This window comes from Erpetoichthys calabaricus, chromosome 15, assembly GCF_900747795.2.
Source record: "Erpetoichthys calabaricus chromosome 15, fErpCal1.3, whole genome shotgun sequence".
Classification (NCBI taxonomy): domain Eukaryota; kingdom Metazoa; phylum Chordata; class Cladistia; order Polypteriformes; family Polypteridae; genus Erpetoichthys; species Erpetoichthys calabaricus.
This window is the reverse complement of record NC_041408.2, coordinates 31,591,790-31,610,326: the sequence shown is the minus strand read 5'-3', so window position 1 is coordinate 31,610,326 and position 18,537 is coordinate 31,591,790. Positions and strand designations below refer to the sequence as shown.

At 36.3% G+C, this 18,537-nt stretch overlaps 1 protein-coding gene across 2 annotated transcripts in view; it reads left to right on the top strand.

Moving 5' to 3' along the window:
- Positions 1–18,537, top strand: part of LOC114644692 (E3 ubiquitin-protein ligase pellino homolog 1) — a 188,790-nt gene that overhangs the window by 7,678 nt on the left and 162,575 nt on the right. The window contains exon 1 of one of the 2 annotated variants that reach the window (XM_051919694.1): positions 5,749–5,819. The exons of the other annotated variant lie outside the window; for it this stretch is intronic. The gene's annotated coding sequence lies outside the window, so the exon portion shown is untranslated. Of the gene's footprint in view, positions 1–5,748; positions 5,820–18,537 lie in introns of those variants that run through there. 2 annotated transcript variants of the gene reach the window in all.

Sequence of the window (18,537 nt, the reverse complement as noted above, 5' to 3'; positions counted from 1 at the left end):
GAAGCAGCCTACAGTGGAGGAGTTGCCTGAGAAAGTTTGTAGAAGGAATGCATTGGGGTTCTATATAAAATTGCTTGAATAGCAGGTGAAGAAAATGGAGACTGACAGGTTCTTTTGGGTTCCTCCGGGTCTGTGCCCACAGCTCACCATGTCTGGCACACATACCTTGTGCCTCACAAAATGTTTTTACTGCTGGATAATCCATGAGGCAGGACAGTGTTAGATGCCATGCAGAAATCAATGGCCACGATTCTGACCATGTGCTAGATGTGTCCAGGTCAGAGTACACTCTGTGGAGCATAAAGATAAGACCATTGTCTACTTTTGTAGGTGAAAAATGTGGGAAGTATTGTTGGTCTAGAGGTAGTTAATAACCAGGAGTTTCAGCTGCTTCAGAACCAGAATTTCAAAATTATTTGTGATTTACACTGTCAGCTGCAAATCTGTAATCCTTAACGGTTCTACAGTGTCCATTTTTAGGTGTGTTTGCACGTAATGCAAAAAGCACCTATTGCAGTTGCAATGTCTGTTTGTCTATCTGGGTGTCTATCTGTATTAAAACAGATTTGGCACATTTATTTTTAAAGTAAATCTATAGGACAGTTCAGTTTTCGTAAACTGAAGCACACTGTTCAAATTTTGAAATTTTAAAGTCTCCCATTTAAAAGAATTGGCGAAATGGCAGACTTGTTTTTCTTAAAGCAAAGACACATTCTTTGCAACTTCAATTACAGATTAGTTTACTATTTTAAATATAACTTGAGAGAGGTCACTGTTATTACTGACCTGTTAGTTTTAAGTATACATATTGTAATTACAGAAATAATCCACCCCAAAGTAATGTATTTTTTTTATGTTACTTCCCCCATGTAGTTTGTCATAATGACAAAGAAAAATTTTAACCACGTTTTTTTTTTGGAGAGTGGAAATAATGTTTCTGAAAGTACTGCAATCAATTGTAACCAACACTGGACTTCAGCAAACAATATCAAAGTGCCCATGAAAAAATCTCACATTGCTTGTCGCAGTTACATAATCCATCTGTCAAGTTATACAGTTGTATGTACACTATGTGCAAAGCACATGTATTTTTTGCTAAAATATTGTTATTGTAAAAAGAAAGCAGTCCAAAACCAGGAGGCCTTTTCACACTAGGGCAAAAATCTTTCAGAAATGTTGTGTCTGGTCTAAATAAAAACATGAAATTAAAAGTTTTTCTTTGTAATCATTACAAACTACATGGGGTAAGTAACATTAAATAATATCATTTTTGGGTGGAGTTTTCCTTTAATAAACAAAAGTATGATACCTTCTTAACAAAGTAACTAACAAAATATAATGCTGCAACTTTCAAATCAGTTAACTAAGTTCTTGAACGCACCTGAATGTTATGCCATGCATGCATTCCCTAACTAGTTAGGTCAGTCAGTCAGTCATTATCCATCCATCTATATCCTAACAATCCCAGCCAACACAGGGTGCAAGGCAGGAACAAATCCTGGCCAGGGCACCCACCCACCCACATACCCAGCACACACTAGGGACAATTTAGCATCGCCAGTGCACCTAACCTGCATGTCTTTGGACTGTGGGAGGAAACTGGAGTACCCGGAGGAAACCCACGCAGACATGGGGAGAACAGGCAAAATCCACGCAGGGAGGACCCGGGAAGTGAACCCAGGTCTCCTTACTGCGAGCCAGCAGCGATACCACTGCACCACTGTGCTGCCCAACTAGTTAGGTACTGCTGAATATTTTATGCAGCTCTGGCACCCTCTGTTTGTTTAGAGAAAGCATGAATAAGTTATAATAGTTTGTAAAAGGAGTTGGAGAGTTTAAAGAACTTCATCTTGCATTCAGCGTTACACAAAGTTGTCTTTTACTTAATTTTTGACTTTATCTTGCAAGTTCAAATTCCTTTTTCTTCCTCCTAGTGTTGGATCAGTACTATAATTTTGACTTTGCTATTGATACCAGTTTTCGGACCTCAGTACCACTACTAAAATGGTTCAGAAGCAAATAATGGGTAACTCCAAAATACCCCCACCTACCTCAAATTTTCCACAAATTCAATAGCAAGTGTCAGGGTGTGGGGTATTGAGAGAAAAGCTGACGTTTACTTCTAGTAACCAGTCAGTGTCCCGAAATGCTAATACTGTACTGTTTTAAAATGTAGCTTTTTTAGGTTCTTTTCTAGTACAGGTACACCACGCAGCTCTACTTCCTCATGAAATGTTTGGTTGTTATCTCTAAATTGCCAAAGTGTAAATATGTATGTCACCACATTTAGAAATGGACACGTAATAGTCTACTATCCTGCCCAGGTATGGCTGCCTCCTTTATTTAAGCTTCCAGCTAGGGGTGGGCGGTATGACCAAAATTCTATATCACGGTATTTTTCTAAATTATCCCGGTTTCACGGTATTCGATGGTATTTTTTTCCCCATGCACGAGTGGATGTTAACCACATTTTCCACTGGAATTACTGGCTAAGAATAACCTATTCCACTGTCAAGAGTATTGTACACTGTACAAAAAAAACATTTTAATGTGCACAAAAGTATTAATACAGGTTTGCATTGCCCCATAAAGTGATAGTTTTCAAGGGGGTGGCACTAATGGAGAAGGTATCACATTGCATGACAGATGCAGTCAAAATATAGAACCTTTTTATTGAACAAATTTTGCAAAAACTTAAACTATAATTTTGACAACATATTTTCAACCATACAAAGAGGCATTTAGACTTAGTAAAATATCCAGAAGTGCTTGTCAAAAGTTGTATTGCACTGAATATGTCTTAGAAAAGGAATAAATAGTAAATATTTTTTGTAAACCAACTACACTTTCTGTTAATGTTAACAATCTCTGTCCACTGACATGTTAAAGTGACTTATTAAACAACTTTATCATCATTAAACTGCATAATATTTAAACTAATAAATAATAATAGTATTATTACTGATAGTTGCACTATTATGTTCAGTGTAGAGAACTTTATCGCAGGTGTGACGAGGCTCCAAAAAACTGGATGTATGAATGGGTATCACACAGGTTTAACTTAAATATTGTATAAATGTTGGGTTTGTGATCTGGTGGTCGGAGACACGAACACAGAATTCAATGCATGTTCTTCTGAGCGGGCTTTCTTTATTGCACGCGTGCTGTTTCTATCTGACGTACTAAAACCCCAGTTCCTATCCGTCCTTTTTCTTTCTCCACATAACCAATCACCACACGATAAACGTCTTTGTGAAATTAAAACTAGTTATAAACTTAGCCCACAGAGTGTTCAGAACTTTAAAAATATCTTCGTTATACATGTTTAATTATGCCACCCATTCAGAGTTGCGCCCATCTCTGAACGAGTCGCCAGCACATCAAAGGATGAATATAAGCAAAACATACACTAGCAGGGTCAATATAGCACAACAAAACCCCACATCCTACATGACTTTGAAAGGAAACTGAAGCGCAGAGTAAACCCACCAGAAAAACATGCAAATGCAAGGCAGGCACGTCGCCGTGCCCCCATATGATTAATGCATGCTTTAATGCATTTCACAATGAAAATTATATTAAGTATTATTTTTAGCATTCTAAATGTTCAGAGAGAAGGAACATCATGAAGTGAATGTATTCTGTGCGGGGTTCGCTGCCGGCGCCTCCTCTTAGTGCAAGAAGAAGTCAGTTTAAGAATCACTTAACACAAAGCATTTAATGTGCTATATAACTTATGACGGGGTTTGAAAACATGTCGTCACACTATTACACAGTACCCAGGTACATTACACTGTATTGAAAACAAATAAAACAAGTACAACTTGGCTTGCAGTATTATCCAGTAGTATAGAAACAGTATTTACACATCTGACCTTTTAAAACTAAAGTATCTCCAGGCTCTCTGTCCATTTTCACCATGCAGCATTCCTATGCTACTGCCCACTATTTGGTGGTGTAGCAGTGAAAAAGAGCCCTAGTGCAACAAATCTGTGTTTAGCGGTGTAGCAGTGAAAAAGGTCCCCACTTGGAACAGTTTCCCGCTGTGCCACGTTCCGAACGTCGTTTAGGCAATTTAAACCGGTGTTGCGATATAAGAAAAATCCATATCATAAAAAAAATAAAAAACGGTTTTCGGTATGAACCGGTATACCACCCAGCACTACTTCCAGCTGTCATTGACTATGACCTGCAACAGAAAGCATTGAAAGAAGATGATTCTTTATTTTGACACTTGGAAATTTGCTGAATTTTGAAGCCAAACAGTGGAGGCTGCTTTTGCATTTGTTAATGTTCTAATGCCTTGTTAGTTTTAACTGACTTTGGTAATGGGTGGTGTCATTTGTGATTCTGTAGGGGCATGGGCTTCTGTGTTTAAGGTTAATGGTTTCTTCAAACTTAACAAAAAAAAAAAGCTATAACCACAGAGATGGAGAGAGAGAGAGAAAATCTTTGTAAAAGCTATTGAAAATACTTCTCTTATTACTTTGTGTAATGTATATAGAGATGTAAAATATTGATGAAGAAAGCATCATTCATGAATTTCCAAATGGAAATTGTCTGTGGTTCTGCTAACCCTATGTCTTCTGTGCTTCTGCCAAATATATAGAAATTTGTTTTCTCCTTTAGGTCAAAAGATTTCCCATTCGGATTTTGAAAATCTTGGTTTGGAATGTGTAAATCTTAATCATTCATTTTTTCCTATGAGTGAGACACTAGGTTCTACATTCTTAGTCGGCAGATTACAACAGATTTGAACTGTTTCTTTTATTTCATTTTCTAGATTGTCAACTTCTTCTTTGGGTTTCCTTTTATCCAAAGGCAGAGGCATTCCACTAAGCTTAGAGAAGCTGCAGAATATTGAAGTCTTTCACAATTGTAAACATTTGTGAATATTTAATTTAGAAATTACAAATAATCTGCGGTGGGTTGGCACCCTGCCCAGGATTGGTTCCTGCCTTGTGCCCTGTGTTGGCTGGGATTGGCTCCAGCAGACCACCGTGGCCCTGTGTTTGGATTCAGCGGATTGGAAAATGGATGGATGGATGGATGGAATTAAAAATAATTACTTAAGCTACAATGTGATAATATGACATAATAAGATGAGTAGATATTGAAGCTTACATCGGAAAGTCCAAAGGGCTTTCTAAGTTTGTTTAAATTTGAATAATACTTGCAGTTTTAATTTTGTCTATAAATTGTGATTTTTGCCATAAGTGCATCTGTATAAAGAGGTTACACAACAGCTGAGAAAAATAGGTAAATTGAATCCATTTAAAGGTGAAAAAAAAAAACACAAGAATGTATTAGTACACTAAAACAGGTCATGCAGTGAGCATGAAAGGTTTCCTTGCACTCTCAGTGGAAAAAATGTAACTTGTTTCCATAAGATCTGGTTTCTGTTTTCCTTTCGTTTGCTGGTTCAAATACAGGCTTTCATAGACTTTACTTTTGACACAGTTAAGGTGTTTTGCCTGAGCCTCCTTTCTTCTCAAATTTAGCTCTTTATGGTGACTAGGATTTCTTGGATAATACAGTCTTATGCTTTCAGGTTCAGCCAGGCCCTCATACTGTCTTCTGTCCAGAATGTGTTGTCTTAGGTGTTGTCTTTGCCTCTTTTAAGGGATGCTGGCATAACCTTTGTATAAAACCCATTATGCAAAATATACAAGAAACGTAACTGAGTTTTAGAAATACTAATGTTAATTTATTTGTTTTTTTTGGGGGGGGGGGGGGGTAGGTTTGCTGGTTGAGATCATAGGTGCAGCATATGATGTTCATTATTATTGGTAAATTGCACACTGCATATTTATGTATAGGTATGCTTCTGTTTGTATTTCTATATATGCAAATATGCATGTTTTATATGTTTGTCAGAATATTATTAAGAATACAGTTACATGTTTGATTTTATGGTAGAGGATGAAGTAGAGTTTGTTCTTTATATCCAGTAAATATGGAATGAAGTGGTGTCTTATTTAGGACTGTTGATCATGAGTGTTTCATTGACCCGTGTCCCAGTTCTGGATAGTCTAAAACTGAAAAAGAACAGAGCTATATAGCATAAAAATACTTGTATTATAAAAATTTATTCAGCTTATATATTATATATTACTGTTTGATAATCATAAATATGATACTGTGTGTGCTGTACACAATCACAGCACTTCACTTAATTGTATTGCTGTTTGAAGAAACTACCTTTGCTGAGATATTTAAATCAACCTAGAGAAGTGGTTGCTTTTCTTAAAACACCTTTGTAGTACCAGGGTGTTGTACTGTGTTAGTCATTATGGATGTAATGAGAAGTCAAGCAAAATGATACTTTTTAGTTAGCTAATAAAAGGAGTCATTTTGCTTGACTTCTCATTAAAAAAACCTTTTAAAAATAACCTTAAATACTGGGACTGTATGCTGCATTTTAACTTCAGTATTACATTTTACAAAAAGAATTAGAGGCGGTTGCTACATGAGTAAGAACCATAATTTCTGAAAAGGTTTTAAATGGAAAATTTTAGGTAGCTTTGCAGTACAAGTGTAGTGACTTGAATAACTTTTCAGGATTTCCTCCACCCACTTGAAAGTACCTGACCTGCTTGCACATTTGTGTGCTGCCCTCAGGTCTTCAGTTGTAATTTCATTTTTTCTGTTGTTGCTCTTTAACTTTTTTAGTCGCTCAGAGCCCTGCCACACAAGGGGTGTGTCTTTGGGGTCTTTATCTTATTGGAATAACTAATAAAAAAAATACAGGTGGTAAACTGATATTGTCTGTTGGCGTTTGTGGTGTAGGTTAAGTTACTGTTGTATTTTTCAGTTAATTAAGTGATTTAAATGTGTTTTTACTTTAGTAGTCCGTGCATTTTTTATCTTAAACATCACATTGCTTCAATAGTAACAGAATACTGTTCAGAACTAGGGGTGGGTGGTATGACCAAATTTCTATATCACGGTATTTTTCTAAATTATCCCGGTTTCACAGTATTTTTTTCCCCATGCATGAGTGGATGTTAACCACATTTTCCACTGCAATTACTGGCTAAGAAAACCTATTCCACTGTGAAGAGCATTGTACATTGTACAAAAAAATTTTTTAATGTGCACCCAAGTATTAATACAGATTTGCATGGCCCCATAAAGTGATAGTTTTCAAGGGGGTGGCACGAATGAAGAGAAGGAATCCCATTGCATGACAGATGCAGTCAAAATATAGAACCTTTTTATTGAACAAATTTTGCAAAAACTTAAACTATAATTTTGACAACATATTTTCAACCATCCAAAGAGGCATTTAGACTTAGTAAAATATCCAGAAGTGCTTGTCAAAAGTTGTATTGCACTGAACATGTCTTAGAAAAGGAATAAATAAATATTTTTTGTAAACCAACTGCACTTTCTGTTCATTTTAACAATCTCTGTTCACTGACATGTTAAAGTGACTTTTTAAACAACTTTACCATCATTAAACTGCATAATATTTAAACTAATAAATAATAACAAAATAAATAATAGTATTATTACTGATAGTTGCACTATTACTTCAAGGCTTTAAGCCCAGGTGCATTACACAGTATTCACCAAATTAAAATAAAATAAAATAAGTGCAACTTGGTGATGACATTTTTACCAACTGAACCATCATTTAGGCAAACTGCATTAATATGGACTTTGCTTCAAGCTAAGCTATATGCATAAATAATAAAACTGCAACTTGCATTTATAATTCTCTTTGTGGTATAGCGCTACAGAATTGTATTAGGGCCACGGTGAAGAAAAAAAAATACGGACACAGGGAAGACAAACTATATGTCGAGAATAAAGTCAAAATTTCCACTTTATTTTCAGCGTTTATGTCGAGATTAAAGTCGACATTTCCACTTTATTCTCACAATTTACTTCATAATTAAAGTAGAATGTCGTAAACTAAACTTCTTCCTAAAATCAATGTTTAATTTACTAGATTTTGTCAAACCCCGTCATAAGTTAATGCAGCACATTGAATGCTTTGTGTTAAATGTTCCCCGACCCAGTTGTTAATCACTACGCTTCTTAAACTGACTTCCTCTGCACTAAGAGGAGACAGCGATCACCGCACAGAATCCATTCACTTCATGATATTCCTGCTTTCTGAAAATTTAGAATGCTAAGATAAATACTTGATATCATTTTCATGATGAAATGCATTAAAGCAGGTATTAAACATGCACGGTAGTGAGACGGTAGTGCTGCTCCCTTGCAGTAAAGGGTCCCAAGGTGTATGTTCAGTGTAGAGAGCTTTATGGCAGGTGTGACAAGGCTCCAAAAAACTGGATATATGAATGGGTATTGCACAGGTTTAACTTAAATATTGTGCAAATGTTGGGTTTGTGACCTGGTGGTCGGAGACACGAACACAGAATTCAATGAATGTTCTTCTGAGCGGGCTTTCTTTATTGCACACGTGCTGTCTCTATCTGATGTACCAAAACCCCAGTTCCTATCCTTCCTTTTTCTTTCTCCACATAACCAATCACCACACGATAAACATCTTTGTGAAATTAAAACTAGTTATAAACTTAGCCCACAGAGTGTTCAGAGCTTTAAAAATATCTTCATTATACATGTTTAATTATGCCATCCATTCAGGGTTGCGCCCATCCCTGAACGAGTCACCAGCACATCACAGGGTGAATTTGAGCAAAACATACACCAGCAGGGTCAATATAGCATAACAAAACCCCACATCCTACATGACTTTGAAAGGAAACTGAAGCGCAGAGTAAACCCACCAGAAAAACATGCAAATGCAAGCCAGGGTACACCCGAGACACCCTTGCTGCGAGGCAGCAGTGCAACCTTCACACTGCCGTGCCCCCACATGATTAATGCATGCTTTAAAGCATTTCACCATGAAAATGATATCAAGTATTTATCTTAGCATTCTAAATGTTCAGAGAGTAGGAATATCATGAAGTGAATGTATTCTGTGCGGCGATTGTTGCCGGCGCCTCCTCTTAGTGCAAGAGGAAGTCAGTTTAAGAAGCTCGGGGAACACTTAACACAAAGCATTTAATGTGCTATATAACTTATGACGGGGTTTGAGAAAATCTAGTAAATTAAATATTCATTTTACGATGAAATTTAGTTTACGATGTTCTACTTTAATGACAAATTACGAGAATAAAGTCAACATGTCGACTTTAATCTTGACATAAACGGCGAGAATAAAGTAGAAATGCCGAGAATAAAGTCAACATGTCGTCACACTATTACACAGTACCCAGGTACATTACACTGTATTGAAGACAAATAAAACAAGTACAACTTGGCTTGCAGTATTATCTAGTAGTATAGAAACAGTATTTACACATTTGAACATAATGGTCCACATCCGACCTTTTAAAACCAAAGTATCTCCAGGCAACGGACGGGACTCCTTTTTTTCAACAAAAGTTCTTCTGTGTCATCATGTTCAACTTTATCGTCAGCTACAGCTTCAGTTTTGGAATGTTTTCTGTCCATTTTCACCGCGTAATACCTACACTACCACTACCTATTTAGTCGTGTAGCAGTGAAAAAGAGCCCCCATACAACAAATCTGTGTTTAGTGGTGTAGCAGTGAAAAAGGTCCCCACTTGAACAGTTTCCCGCTGCGCCACGTTCCGAACGTCGTTTAGGCAATTTAAACTAGTGTTGCGGTATAAGAAAAATCCATATCATAAAAAAAATAATAAACGGTTTTCGGTATGAACTGGTATACCGCCCAGCACTATTCAGAACTATAAGGTACTTATATATAATTAAAAAAGGTGTTTATTTTTTAAAGAAACACTTCAGTGCAAGTTATAACCAATACAATAACATACAAATAATAGGGTACATGTTGTAACTGCTTATAAAAATGAGTTATAAGTACAATCATATTAGAAAAGCCTAAGGCCTCTGGATGTGGATGGTGAGGCTGATAGCAAAGAAGCAGAGAGCATACACAGAGCAAGGCACTGCAGCAGTTTGTGTTTTAAGTGTGTGTACAGATTGCTCATATTTGACTCTTTATGAACTTCATTTTTGAAGAGCGGTGTGGAAGGTAGCCACTTCTAAGTTTTCAGGCTCTTCTTTATCATTTGAATGGAAACTAAAATGAGTCCAAACTGCTGATGTGATTGTTTGGCTTCGACTTTATATCCGTCGTATGTGCCACTTTTTTTTTTTTTTTTGCTCTTGCCTAGTGGTACAGCATCTACTGATTCCTGAAATTAGTTATGACAATAAAAATGTTGCTCTGAGGAAAAACCATCTACCTGTCACTTGGAACAATCTAGATGGCATCGGTGGTGCCTATGTATTCTTTTTACTCATGCTTCTTTTTTTTTTTTTTTAACCATTTTAATCACTACATTTTACTAATGCAGGCTGCTCTAATTCATTGTTCTAATTTTATGCAAATAAAAAGAAAAATGTATTTATACACAATAGAGAAACACACTAATATCTATGGCAAGTAAACTCTGTATCAGCACACAGGCTTTGTGCTAAGAATGTGCAAAATGTGATGACTGAATGCTGTTACCTCCAGTAGAAAATTTCAGATCATGACCAGATATTTGCAATTTTAATAGATATTTTCAGTTAAACATTCCTTTTAAGTAACTATGCTTATATGGCCAACCTAGTTTATTTACATATCTGCTAAAAATCCACCGTGTTTATTTAGAAGCATGCAATTGCTGTAGAAAATATTGGTATTATTGTATTTTATTTAAATAATCACCAGTCTTTCTGAAAAACGTTGAAATTTTAAAAGCTCTTTTGTTATCTATACACGCATTTCTTTGGTTTGCTGTGGAACAATACAAAAAAGTCTTGAAGAGACCTAATTTCTTGCTTAGTCTACAACGTTGTTCCAAAATGGCTGGGACAAAATTATTGGAACATTTTAGAAGTGAAAGAGTAATTGGCTTTTCATGATCCTTCAAGCAGACTAATGCCTTTAATGGTTATCACAGGTGACTTCAATCTTGAATTCACTCGTTCAGCTTATTTAAATGCAGAAAAAAAAGTTGATCAGTTGTGCAGCTTCTGAGCATCACATTAAACATGGGGAAAGAGCAGGAAAAGCAGTATCTGAGAAAGCAGAAAAGGCATTAACAGCACAGTATGGTCAATATAAAGGCAAAAAGACCATCTCCAAAGAGCCCGATGTTCCTGTGAGCACAGCTGCCAATTTTATCATGAAGTTTAAGGACTATGCGACTGCAACTGAAATCCCTGGATGTGACAGCATGAGGAAAATTGGCACAAGATTGAAGAGAAAGGCTGTACAAACTGTAGAGAAAGAGCCAATGAAAACTGGAAAACAAGTCCAAGCTGCCCTTTCAGCTCAAGGTACAGCAGTTTCAGGTTGTACTATCCTTCATTGTCTGGTTGGAAACAAGCTATATGATAGAAGACCTAGGAAGACTCCACATTTAAGAGAGAAACATAAACTCGCCATGGAGTTTGTAACAATACATGTTGTCAAGCCACAGTCCATCTGAGAGAATGTCCTTTGGAGGGATGAAACAAAACAAAAGTTATTTGATAAATTAAAAAAAGTCAGTGCTCTTAGGTTTTTTTCTTAAAAATGGCTTTCAAAGAAAAGAACACCCTCCCAACCATGAAACATGATGGAGGCGCTTTGCTGCCTCTTTGAATCTCTGAAATGTAGAACCGTAGAATAATAACAATGGTAATGGTGTGTACTGGTAAACTGAATAGTAGATGAGTACCTCTTGTATAGAGTGGTATAGATGGAATCGTGTGCCTGGTTGTTGTCTGTATGGAGTTGCCACATTCTCCCAGACTTAGTGTAGTGTTCTCTCTTTAACACATATACAAAGCCATGAAGAGGTTTAAAATAGTGATTCCAGGTTAGCATGAATGGGATTCTGCATGGGTGCATGTGTATCAGTTGTTCTTATAATAGACAGGTGCCTGTTTCTTGCCTTTCACACAGTGCTGTGGAGGGAGAGACAGTTGTCTAGATGAGGCGCAGAGCCAATTTTCTTTTAAAATGGCTGAATCTCACAAATCCAGTAGTTTACTTTTTCCCCCTTTATTTAAAGTGATGATGACATACCGTTTTATAATATTTGTGCAATCTAAAGACATGGATTAATACCAGATGACATTCTTGCCTTAAAAAATTGACATATTTTGTACATTTAAGCCTTTTTATCATGTTTGGACCCTGGTACCCTTTATCCACATTGTAAACTGTAAGAACAGATGAGATATTTTTAAATTAAAAAAAATAATAATAAATAAAAGCTTCACTTTAGAATATGATTTAATGTGGCAAATTAATATATACCATGATTGTGAAGAAATAACTTCGATTTGAAATCTACCAAACTTATCCTTTATTATCGGCACACATGCCCAAGCATAATTTTATTTCTTTATTATTTTCATGTAGCTGTACAGTATATGCAACAGTTATTATAATAGGTAGATTCTGATTTTTATCTGCTTAACACCAGTCAAACATTTACAAGTTTCTGTTGTATTTATGTATTATATCTTTACTGTAAGCAATTACTGTGCTATTCCCTGACCATTTTTATTATATTTCCTTTTTTTTTCTGTTGTCCTGTTTTCTCCTTTTGGCTTGACATGGATTACTTTTTTTCTTTTCTTCCACTTTGGTTTAGAAGCTAGATTGGTAATAAGAGGGTTACAAGCCAGTATACAGAGCAAGTATGAAATTGCTTAGTTTCATTTCTTCGTGTAATAGAAAGAAGGGTTGTTCTATGAAAGCAGCAGGTGCAGATTTTTGAGAGCATGGAGCAGAATAGAGATCAGCTACACCTCTGTTACAATCTTAGCCAAGTAGTTTAAACTGAATGCATTTATAGAAAGGTAATGTGAAAATGGTTTTCCTGCATCATCAAACAGAGAGATTAACCTTGGCATGAGTACAGTTTTATTTGAACTTCATAACTAGTTTTTTGACCTTTCAGTCCATACCTTAGCTGTATTTAAAAGTGTAAAGGAGCAGTTTGAAGTAATCTGACGTGTTCAGGATGTCCAGAAAGCATGCAGTCATGTGTACTCCATTGATATCTTCCACGAATACTGCCTGTCCTGTGTTTTTTTTGTTTGAGTCACAATCCTCTTTTCCTTCAAACTTCGAACTATCAGAGCTGGAGTGTGAGCCTGTTTGTTTAGGTTCTTAACAATCTAGCTGTGTTCATCTTGTGTAAATGTTTTTGTCATGTTATACTGAAGTGTAATTGGTTAATTGTGAGAAAACTGCAGGGATGGTCATATTTAATTGGAAAACAAATTGCATGCTTTTGAGCAAGCAGTTTATTATACAATTTCAGAATGAAAATGTCCATTATACTGAAACTAGGGGGCTCTGCCCCCTGCTCGCTTCGCTCGCCAACCCCTGGTGTTGGGTAACCCGAAATAAATTGATGTATGTATGAGATATAGTGGAGTGTAAAGGTGTAGATGACGAACAAAGGAAGTAAAGAACCCATAGCATGGCACATTAGAAAGATTTATTGGAATATTTCTTTATACACAACATTTGTAGTAAAGATGGTGTGTTGTCCTTGAATGAGTTTTCCTTGGTATGGAGTATCTATAACTTTAACTTTAATGTCAGATGAATGCCGAACTCTTGAGAAGGCAACATAAAGTTGTCCATGTCCAAATACAGGCTCAGAGAGGTATATGCCAACTCTGTTCATGGTTTGTCCTTGGGATTTGTTAATTGTCATGGCAAATGCAGGTTTAATGGGAAATTGGCGTCGTTTAAGTGTAAAAGGTAATTCCAGGTCAGAACTTGTAAGGTCAACTCTAGGAATCAAAACAGTATTGTTAGAATGTTATCCTGTAAGTACTTTTGCTTCAATAACATTGTCTGTCATGGTGTTGATGACTAAATGTGTACCGTTGCATAAACCTTGTTTAGTATTACGGTTTCTTAATAGCATGACTATTGTCTCGATTTTAAGGTTAAGATTGTGTTGTGGTAACCCGGCTGGGTTAATAGTGTTTAAATATTCTAAGGGGAAATTAAGATGCTCATTCTCGTCCTCAGAATCAACATTGTCAGTACTTAGAAAGAGGCGGCTTTCTCCAGGAAGTAACGCAGTGACCTGGTTATTTATCGATCAACGTCAATATTCTTTGGACATAATATAGCCCGTTGTGTTAATAGTGGTATCTGGTCTAATGAGATTACTGTTCCAAACACCTCTGTCACTAAGTCGTCGCAGATAAAGGCTTGAGGGATCTGAATAATATCTGGGTGAAGTCCATATGTATTGGTAAGGTTTCCATGTCCTAGTTGCAATAACCAATTGGTATATTCTGGATCTGGACATTGCATGTTTTGTACCAAATGTATTGTCTCAAAGTAATGCCAATTGTCTGCGTATTTCAAACTGGACTGAACAATAGCTGAACGCATGGCATGTGGAACAATAGCTAAGCATTGTCGAAAATCTCCTCCTAATAACAGTACTTTTCCTCCAAATGGAATATTATTATTCATTAATGTTTGGAGAAGTTTATCAATGGTGTTGAGTAAATGACTGGATGCCATTATACATTCGTCTAAAATCAATAGTTTCGCAAGACGGATTTCTTGTGCATTGTTACTGTTCATTTTCATAGTTGATACCGATGTTTCCGTGATTGGGACTGGAAGTTTGAATAAGGAGTGACATGTGCGACCATTTATCAACAAATTAGCTGCTACTTCGGTTGTAGCTGATGCGATAATTAACTGTTGTTTTGCAGTAAAGAAATGTATAAGTGTTTCATAAAGGTATGTCTTTCCACTTTCCCCAGGGCCATCAAGAGAGTAGCATTTGGGTATCGGGCTGTTGTCTTCTGTGGCAAGAACAATCTTATTAAAAGCAGCAGATTGTAAGGTATTTAAACTGGAAATCATAGTTTGTGCAAAATGTTGTTCTTCTTGCAGATTTATTGGTGTTGAATGTAGAACCGAGATGGTTTCAGACGCGCATTGTAGGCGCCTACGTCTATTGTTTTTATCCATGCAGGCTCGCTTTTGTAGCTCCGTTAGTTAAGCTGGATTGTTTTGGAGTCGTGACTGTGACTCCATTAGTTATCCATTGTCTACCGTTAGTAATATGGATAATTGCACTTACTGTTAATACGGAGCGTTTTCTGTGGTTGTACTGTTAATAATGCATCACTGTAATGTGATTCACATATGCTATATGGTTTGGACGTGTGAGGATGCCGTACGTTTAATACGGAGAGTTCGTTTATTGTTATTACCCGGACCATGCTGTGTAGTGTGGACGTTTAGTTCAGAAGCGCGTTGTAGGCGCATGCGCCTTTCGTACCTTCTCGTGCCTTCCGTACTATCTTTGTGGACCTTTGCGGACCCCGTAGTGTCTTCCGTTTGACTCCGGGGTGCAGTGCAGAATCCTCTTTTCTGTGTGGCGTTAGTTGAGCTATTTCGTTTTTGAGCCGTGACTCCTTTGTTAGTTGAGCTGTTTCATTTTTGAGCGGTGACTCCTTCGTTCGCGGTGGATCAGACTTCGCTTGCGGTTTATGAGACGCGCGCTTTCGGCGCCTGCACACTATGTCTCCTGTGTTCATCGCCGTGTACCTGGGTCCGTGCCTTCCAGTTTACCATTCTCGGTTAGTAATATGGATCACTAAAAGTGTCTAAAATAGCAATGATGAAATTCTTAAAGACAAAATCAATATTTGTAACCATGAGCCATGATTTATACAAAATGTGGGTACTTTTCACAAGTTGGAAGCACACTTTGGTAGTTTTTCATTTGCATTTTTCATTTTTTGGAATTCTGTGTTCTTCTCTTATTATAGGTTGAATGTCAACATTCGAGAGTGTAGGTCAACATTCCATTGTCAGTAAATTGAAAAAAAGTTCCAAAAATTGATTTTTTTTTCTGCAAATGTCATTGGAAAAGTTCATTAGTAAAATATGAGAATTACTGACTTTTCTTCATTCCTTTAATTTTTATAACAGTAATGCATGAAATCCTTTGAACTGCTAAATGCCCTTTGCTAGTTACTGTTCTTTTGAGATCTTGAATTTTCAGAAAAGGGAAGCAAGAAAAACTTGAGGTCTGTAGAGTTTTCTTGCCAACACTACAATGAATGAAACCCACCTAACCATCTCTGTGCAAGAGAATGAGAGCACCCCCCCCCTTCCTTCCACCTTGTCTCTGTCTGTCTCTTTAGCAACACAACAGTATATGTTGGCTCAATTTAGAATGATCTAAAAAGTGTGCCATTTTTCTGTCATGATGTTACTGGCCAAAGTGTTTTTGGAACTAATTAACTTTTCCTCTTGCAAAAGATTAAGTGATTGAAGTGGCTTCAAATGCTGATACAAAAAAGTGACTTATGAGAAATTTACAAACAAAGGACTTGCTGGTCTTCAGAATTTGCAACCCTGAATTGGAATAAGTTGGTTTGAGAATGCTGTATTTCTTCATTGTCTTGTTGAAAAATGTCTAAAGTAGTTGATCATCATCAATTCACAGCCTGTTTAAAGGTAACAGGTGATGTGACAGTAAATTCTAATAATCGACATTGAAATCAGGGCTCAAACCATGCACTGCCCAAAAATTCTACATGATAAATAGTCACTACAGTTAGAGCAGAGCAGTAACTGCTGTGAAGAGTCGGTACTTAATGCACATACCAAAAATAACACAGCAATAATATGTACAGATCTGTGCAGATTCAAAAAAATGAGATGCAAAGAGAGCTCCCTGGAAAAATGAACTTATCAACTGACCCCAGTTCTACACACCATCTTATTTTCTGTGTTCCTACTTTGACTTTTTGCCATTTGCATTTTGAGTCTTGCACAATTTGTACATGGCTGGTTTAAGCCAAATTTTCATAAAAATTGTTATGAACTAATAACTCGCCAATAAATTAAATGAAAATCTTAATGTATAAATTTGGTTTAAAGGGTGTGTCAGCACAAAAACTGCATAATCAAAGAATGAGGATGCACACACCTATGTTTGTATCTCTGTTTTATACCATTCCAGAATGTGAAAAACTCTAAAGCACATCTGGCCCCAAGGATTTTGGAAAAGATATGAGGAGCTTGTAAATAGATCAGAGAGACTGGATTCCTCAGTCAGCATGTGTGCACCTTATGCGCCATGGATAAACTATGCCTTTTGTGGGCTTTCAAATTGACTATTGTCCTTTATTAGAAATACAATACTTGTGAAACTAAGTATTACTTTATTTGTGCTTCTCTGTTCTGTAATCTGTGTATGAGCAGACTCATCCCTGAAATGTCTTGCTTACTTCTTTTAGTATTTAAAACGGCTAGCGGGGTAAGTTTTGTTTTCCCTAAAATATTAGCATGGCTTTGTAGTGATTGTGAGGTCACTTGGCTGCATTTGCTCTACTCTGTCTAGTTATTTATGCATCACTTGCCATTAGTGGACACCAATGTGAGTGATGCATACTGATGCATATGTTATCTTTCAGGTTGGTGTCTGCATGTTAGAAGTTTTCTTGTTCATGTGGTCATTTTTGATGCTGTAATTTAAACTGAAGGAAGTGAAAACAAACTAGTGATTTAAATGAGAAAACTGTATGTGCTTTTTGTTTAAAAAACAAACAAACCAGTGCTTCACTACATGGGTCAAATGTATGTTTGACTGTTAGATATACAGTTACTGTACATACAATTACAAAAACTGCTGGTTCAGTGATCATTTAGGGAGTTGTTTGATATTTCTTGGACTAATCCAAAATTAAGACTAAAGAGCAGAATCAGAAACTTACATCAAAGGTACTGTACATCACAGCTTTGGTAAGGCATATTCACTGTGAGAAGAGCTTTGAGTCAGATTTGTAGAAAGCTTTGGAGAGAAATTCACTCAGACAGCCTAATAGAGCATTTGATCAACTGAATTGCCAGTTAATGTTTCAATTACATGCTTAGGTAAGAAGTGATTTATTTAAGTGAAATTAAGACATGTTTTAAATTAGATTATGAGTCAGATATTGAAGCTCTGTGGTTATCTGTATGCTGTGCTGTATAATCAGAATTTCTCATTAGTTTTGATATTACATTGAAGTTTCAACTGACATTCATTTTTGTAGTAAATTTTTAGGTATGTGGGTTTTATTTTAAGTATAGTTTTATTATACAGTCTTTAATTTTTTTATGCTTATAGTCTTCTTTACAATAGGTAGAAGTACTTTATACATTTAGAGTTATACATCACTGCTGTTGTCCCATCCATTTTTAAGTAATGGGATTGTTGAAACGGAATGTCAGCTGGTCAAAACTACTGATTTTTGTGGTGTTGAACTATTTGTGATGAAACGTTTTGAAACTTTATTACAGTTAACACAACCTAATATATATATGTGCAAAATTTCATAAACATCCACTGACCTGTTTTGGAGAAATTAGTGGTTTTTGTGGTTTTTGCCCTCCCGTTTCAACTTAATTTAAAGTTTAATTAAAGTTTCCTTAATTAAAACTCCATAAAACCTATAGTTTAAATTGAATAAACA